The following is a 7,482-nucleotide window of genomic DNA, read 5'->3' as shown; positions in this document are numbered from 1 at the left end:
TCACTTTGATCTTTATATGACATGTTGACAGGCATCCGCTTCTGGCATAAAACGTCAACAGTTGAAAAGGAGAGTGCAAACACACACACACACACACACACACACACACACACACATATGGAGATAAATGAATGAACAAAGACACCAAAAAGACTCATAATGAAGGTAGTACAACCGTCTCTGAGGCTGTCAGCGGAAAACAACTGCTCACCACTGCAAGACCATGACCACGTCAGTGAACAAGTGTTCACCTCACTGTCACAGCACTGCGAGGAAAGTGACTGTTAGTCCCACGCTGTTTTGTTGTTTTACAACCCAATGCTTTCTCTCACACACACTTTCTCTCACAGCTGAGCCTTGGTTTCTCCATATTTCTCCTCTCCTTCCGTCTCTTCACTGGTTGCCTGTTTCTGATCAATACACCATAAGCAATCCACTGACTTTTTTCTTGCAGTCAGCAAGTCTGACCCAAAGTATCTTTCTGAACTCCTCCCATTATTATCTATACTCTGAGTTGCCAACCCTGTTCTTCTCAGAATACCTCACGTCAGACCTAGGGACACATGATTTTTATTTATTTATTTATTTATTTTTAATCATTTTCATTTCAATCGCCAAAAACGTGGAACACACTCCCTGAAAACTTCCGACATTCTGACTCCCTCACTTCTTTCAAATCTGGTCTCAAGACTCACCTCTTCCCTCAGCAGTAAGTTTCGTTGTGACAGGTCCACTCGTTTGCGTGTTGTGTACTTGACTATGTGTGTCACTATATGTGTGGCATCGACGTGTGTACTGCATATGAATATTCTAAAGTGGATAGTTAATTAACTGGAATGAACTGGAAAGAAAAATGGGTCGAAGGGTTTCTTTCAGTTTCCGTTAGACTGGTTTGTGCAGATCTATACATGTTACAGTGTGCCTGAGGCAATGTCAGCGTCTCCTTTATGGCCGAATGAAAAACATTTCTTAAATAATCGAGATATGTCAAGAAAACATTATTTGAATGGTGTTATTACCTCAAATACAATTATATTTTATTGCGCTAAAAAGACCCATAGTATTAGATATTAGATTTGGTCGACCAGTGACGTCAGATGTGGCGTGGTGTTGGGATGAGACTATACTTGTTTCTGAACAGATCATGCTTGGTTTGATCCCCGTAACAGGCCTGATGTTTGTTTGTTTGTTGTTTTTTTGTTTGTTTTTTTATCATACCAAACTTATCAACACAAGACCAATTTTAACTTTTTTTTATCTCCCCACCACTCCCCCCTCATATGATTCCTTTACTGCATCTAGCGTGTGTCACAAGTGAGTCTTGAAGGCCTCGCCTCTCTTGTCATTCATACGAACACACTGGATGTTTTCCATTGTCAGATAGCGGTTGATGTGTTTTTTAAGGCATGTTTATAGTCAACTATGATGTAAGGCGCTTTGAGCAGCATTGGTGCTGGATATCGCGCCATAGAAAAACTATGTCTTATTATTATTATTATTATTATTATTATTATTATTATACTGCAGTCATACATCTGCTTTCGTGATGCGTGCTAATTGATACGGTACCGTTTTCTGTCACTGAACCGGAGTTTGAGATATTGATCTCGTTGTATGGGAAAGCAGCAGCAGCTACATCATCATCATCATCATCAACAACAACAACAACAACAACAACAACAACAACAACACCACCACCACCACCACCACCACCAGTAGTGTGTGCCCACCCAACCACCCACACCCCTACACGCGCGCAAACGCCGGGACACTCAGATACGCCCGCATGCACGCACAACCACCCACAACTATCCCCCTCTTTCCCTTCCTCCCTCACACACACACACACACACCCACGCGCACCCCTTCCCACCCAACCACCCATACACCGACACCCACACTCCAACACACATGCGCTCACAGCGACAGACAGAGGATGGGGATGTCGACACGACACGACACGACACGACACAACACAACACAACACTTACAGTTTGCTTCCTGTTTTCTGTCACTGCCGTCCAAACTCTGAACCGACCGTTGTGCACAAGCCTTCAGTTGTCCGTCTGTCTGTCTGGCTGTCTGTGTTTCTGGGAACTGAACTCCTCCGTGGCAACGACGAGCTTGGCATGTCCGCATATCACCACAATCCGCCTTCACTGTTACCAAGTGTCGTCGACGGTGCGACATATTGTGAGAATGTCAGTTCATACACAATTCCTTCGTCATTGTTTGATAATCACACACACACACACACACACACAACTTCAACTCGAAGAACACTCTAGTCTCCCCATCGTCACTCAGTCAACTTCTCAGTGACATCAAGAACAATAATTATTATCCGACAGTAGTTGATTTCAGTCCTGTATGAATTCCAAGCTGAACACGGATCAAAACAGGTCCCTGGTGTCCCAGGCTGCATCGTCAAGTGTATATATATATACCTCCACACGCTTGCGGGTTGACCAATTAGATCAAGCTGACCGTGTGTAGAAGGTGTGTGAGACTCAGTTGGCAAGGGGAAAAAAAAGGTTGTAACATGCAACACGAAAAACACGAGTAACACGTAACGATCTCTCATTTATCACCCGGCACCTCTCCCCCACCCCCCATCCCCCAACCCCACTCCTTTCACACCACTCCAAGTTTTGCCTCGGGGGAAAATTCCACACTTGCCATCCCCCCCCTCTCCCCCTTACATTGGTACACGGAAAGAACAGGACTATTTCCTATCTAAAACTTTGTTCAACTTAGGAGAATTAAAAGTTATCCCAAAAGGACGTGAGCAGTTTGCTGTTTAAGTTTTACGAAGTAAATTGACAGGAGGGGGAGGTGGTGGAGGATATTGGGGTTGGGGCTGGGGGAGGGGGGGCATCAGAAGAAGGAGAGGGGAAGGGCAGAGAGAATGCGAATCTTGCCCGCAGTTCAAGTTAACTGATGTACTTCTACAAAGCTGTTTAAGTTTGGTCGTTTTTGAAGCACGTTGGAGTGGAAAGAAGTAGGGAACGTTTTGACTTGAACATTTTGCATTTTTCTCTTTTTATTTTCAAGTTGTTTCGACACGTAGACTATTTTGACATATATTTCCAAAGTAATGCAATTGTTTATCTTGCAGTACGCATATTAGGCGGAAACCTTTATAACCCTTTAGTGAAGAAAAAAAAAATCCAAACAAACAACCCCCCCTTCCCTTACACACAAGTCCCCCCCCCCACCCCACCCCCCCAAAAAAAATCAACAACAAAAAACAAACAAAACACGGATGTCATTTTCGACAAATACAGAAGTGAAGCGTTGTCTGTGAAAACAAACAGTATCTGACAAAGACCTAGCTGCTGTGTGGCTTGAGCAGTGACAGGATATTTCTTGAAAAAAAAGAAGAAAGAAAAAAGTATATAATATATGATATTACATAATCTCTCTCTCTCTCTCTCTGATATCTGAATAAACTACAGTGTATGGTCCGTTTGCTGTGTCAAATGCGCGCGTTTTTAATTTAATTAATATTATGCAGGCTTCACGGAAAGTTGTTTTTCTTTTCTTTCTTTCTTTCTTTCTTTCTTCTTCTTCTTGTTCTTCTTCTTTTTCCTTAACCCCGTGGAGAAGAAAAGAAGACTATTTTCTGGAGTATGGTGGTGACAGCAGTGTCTGTGTGGAGGCGGCGGGGGAGTTGGGGGGTGGGGTGGGGTGGGGTGGGGGAGCAGAGGTCGGATGGTGGGTGCTGTGTTAGGTCTAGGTAGCAAGTAACTGGGTAGAATGATATCAGGGACGAAACGAAACGAAACGATTTTTTTTTTTTCACAAGGGTAGTGGAGTAAGCACAGCTTCTTCCCCCCCCCCTCCCCCCATCCAGCCCTCAGGGGACAAGGTGTGCTCAGCGATACGTAAGTTAGCTGGATTTGCCCAGGTACAGTCTGTATCGCTGTTGTCGTTTATCAGATTTTCTCTTTCAGCCGTTCTCCTATCTTCTTCTTCTTCTTCTTCTTCTTCATACTTGATTATATCTGTCTCTTTTTTTTTCTCTCTCTCTCTCTCTTTTCTTTCTTTTTATTTATTTATTTATTTTTTTATTTTTTTATTTTTTGCATAGCCGCGCATGATAATTTCAAGTATACCCACTCGTCTTATCATGATTTTACTCTCGCACACAATCACACACAGACACACACATACACGCCTACACACACGCGGGCGCGCGCGGGGGAGCATACGTCCACACATCACTGAGAACAACCATGTCCACACATCAGTGAGAACAACCATGTCCACACATCACTGAGAACAACCATGTCCACACATCACTGAGAACAACCAAGTTCACGACGGTCTGCGCGCTGTCCCGCAGCGTCAATGATCCAAGGGACGCAATTCAGCCTTTCTCTGTGGGTCACGACTTTGATGTAGTTGCTCTCCTTGGCACCCTCAACCAAAACCAGGGCGAAAAATAAATACAAATCAGATTTTTTTTTAAAAGTGCTGCGTCATTGTTATTTATTTATTTATCTTATTATTATTATCATTATTATCATATTATCATTATTATTATTATTATTAATTTATTTCTTTATTTTATTTCATTTTAAAAAAATATTTATTTTGTACGCTTATAGTTGACTTCAAGTGTTTTCGCCTTATACATATTATTAGTAGTAGTAGTAGTTCTTTTTTTGTTCTTTTTTTTTCAAGGCCTGACTAAGCGCATTGGGTTACTCTGCTGGTCAGGCATCTGCTTGGCAGATGTGGTGGTGTAGCGTATATGGATTTGTCCGAACGCAGTGACGCCTCCTTGAGCTACTGAAACTGAAACTGTTCCAAAAGTACAGAATGATTTTCAGCATCCCCCCCCCCCCTCCCCAACCCCTCTTGCCATAAATGTTGTATGTAAGACATAGCAGTGTGTACACTCAGTGGGGCTTGAGGAGAGCTGAAGCACCTCAGGAGATACTGAAGACGTGCACACACAAGTTGTGCTGAATTCTTCCATTTCAGGCTTCATTTCTTGCCACAGCATTCAGCTCAGTAGTGTGTGTGTGTGTGTGTGTGTGTGTGTGTGTGTGTGTGTGTGTGTGTGTGTGTGTGTAGGTGTGTGTGTGTGTGTGTGTGTGTGTGTGTGTGTGTGTAGGGGTGTGTGTGTGTGTGTGTGTGTAGGGGTGTGTGTATGTGTGTGTGTGTGTGTGTAGGGGTGTGTGTGTGTGAGTGTGTGTGTGTGTGTGTGTGTGTGTGTGTGTGTGTAGGGGTGTGTGTGTGTGTGTGTGTGTGAGTAGGGCTGTGTGTGTGTGTGTGTGTAGGGGTGTGTGTATGTGTGTGTGTGTGTGTAGGGGTGTGTGTGTGTGAGTGTGTGTGTGTGTGTGTAGGGGTGTGTGTGTGTGTGTGTGTGTGTGTGTGTGTGTGTGTGTGTGCGGTGGTAGAGAAACTTCTTATCTGCTGGTGAGGACGCTAACGCAATAAAAAGCTTCTTTTTTTTTCTTTAAAAAAAAATATATTTGCGTATTTTAGTCAACTGGCGATCAAAATTTATTTGATTTCTTTCTTTCTTTAAAGAAGAAGACGAAGAAGAAAAAAAAGATGATAATTCAGTCTTGTCCAGGTATCTCGTTCTGTCAAGTTCCAAGATCTGTTTTGCGATGTCTGCATAGTGTGTAAGAGTTTTCCTTTAATCATTCTTTTCTGTCACTCGTTTTCACTTTTTTTTTATTCGTTTTTTTATTTATATTTATCGGTTTGTTTATTTCATTTTTGTTAGTTCTTTTCTTTATGTAGTTATTGTATTGGTGACGTCGATGATACTCACCTAAGGTGATGTCAGTGATGGTCGACGGTAAAACCATCTGAGGAAAGAGCTTGTGTGTGTGTGTGGAGGTGTGTGTGTGTGTGTGTGGAGGTGTGTGTGTGCGGGGGAAGAGAAACATCTATCTGCTGGTGAGGACGCTAACACAGTAAAAAGCTTTTTTTTTTTTTTTTTTTTTGCTTGTTTTTTTTGTTTTTTTCCCCGTATTTTAGTCAAGTGGTGATCAAAATGTGTGTGTGTGTGTGTTTGGATAGCGCGGGGTGGTGGGGGAGGGTGGGGGTACCTATCTGACACTGGCACTGGCACCACCAGCCGAGAACGACAGCACATCGAGATAGGTATCAGCGATAATGCCAGTTTTTACATGTCATGTGTGTCTGTGTCATTCCAACTGAACACTTGGGGACTGCGAACTGGTCGCTCTGCCGACAGCGATAACCAGGCACCAGAGACAGACAGACAGACAGAGACACAGAGACAGACACAGACACAGAGAGAAAGAGAGAGAGAGGAAGTGAGAGAGAGGAGGAGAGAAGAGAGAGAGAGCAGAGACAGAGAAAGTCAGGAAGTGTGTGTGTGTGTGCGAGAGAGACAGAGACAGAGGCAGACAGACAGACAATGAAACAGACAGTAACAGAAACGGACAGATAGACAGACATACAATGAAACAGACAGACAGACAGACAGACAGACCGAGGTTCAATCAGCCAGCTCTCGATCTACACATTCATCCACTGGCTTGAACTTTTCAGTCTCTATTTCGCCAGTCGCCCCACACGCACGCCGCACACACCACCACACCTCGTTCCATTCTTCACTGGAGTTCTTGGTTCTTTTTTCTCCTTTTATTTTGGCCAGGCCGTAAAAGCGGACAAGACAATTTAAACAATCAATAATAACGAATTATCACGAACACTTCACATCTGAAACATGATACATGAATGTACTGGTAACAAGAAACAAAGGGGGTCTTTTTGAATTATTATTATTATTATTATTATTACTATCATTATTATTGTTATTATTATTATTACTAGAGAGTATGTGGGGTGGGTGGGGAACTCGAATGCCAACATTTTAATGACCAGGCAATTCTGCCTGTGTGGTGGAAGGGGGATATACAAAAGTACATGGCAATAACAGACAACAAGAAAACGGGTGTCAAGTGTGGAGAGGCCATAAATGGGGAAGGATAGAGAGTCAAAGGGTGGGGGGGGTGGATGGGGGTGCAATCACACATAGCCAACAAGGGTTTGTAAGGGGAGAGAGAGAGAGGAGGGTGGGGGGGGGGGGGACGGAGAGGGACGTTTATATGGAAGGAGAGAAAAGACCAAAAACGGCGATGGTGATTATCACACAACGATTAAAAACACCACCATCACCACCACCACCACCAACAACAACAAACCTCAACAACACAGCATGGTAACTAGACTGCCAGTCAGCCAACGCCAGCACCCCCACCTGTGGAGGCCCTGCCTACTGACGTAGTAATGACGCGCTTCAGCGGGAAACTTGGACTACGTGCGTATTTACGTGCGTAAAGTGGAGTGATGGCCTAGAGGTAAACGCGTCCGCCACGGAAGCGAGAGAATCTGAGCGCGCTGGTTCGAATCACACGGCTCAGCCGCCGATATTTTCTCCCCCTCCACTAGACCGCGAGTGGTGGTCTGGACGCTAGTCATTCGGAT

Source organism: Babylonia areolata, chromosome 8, assembly GCF_041734735.1.
Source record: "Babylonia areolata isolate BAREFJ2019XMU chromosome 8, ASM4173473v1, whole genome shotgun sequence".
Taxonomy (NCBI): domain Eukaryota; kingdom Metazoa; phylum Mollusca; class Gastropoda; order Neogastropoda; family Buccinidae; genus Babylonia; species Babylonia areolata.
This window is presented reverse-complemented; position numbering follows the sequence as displayed.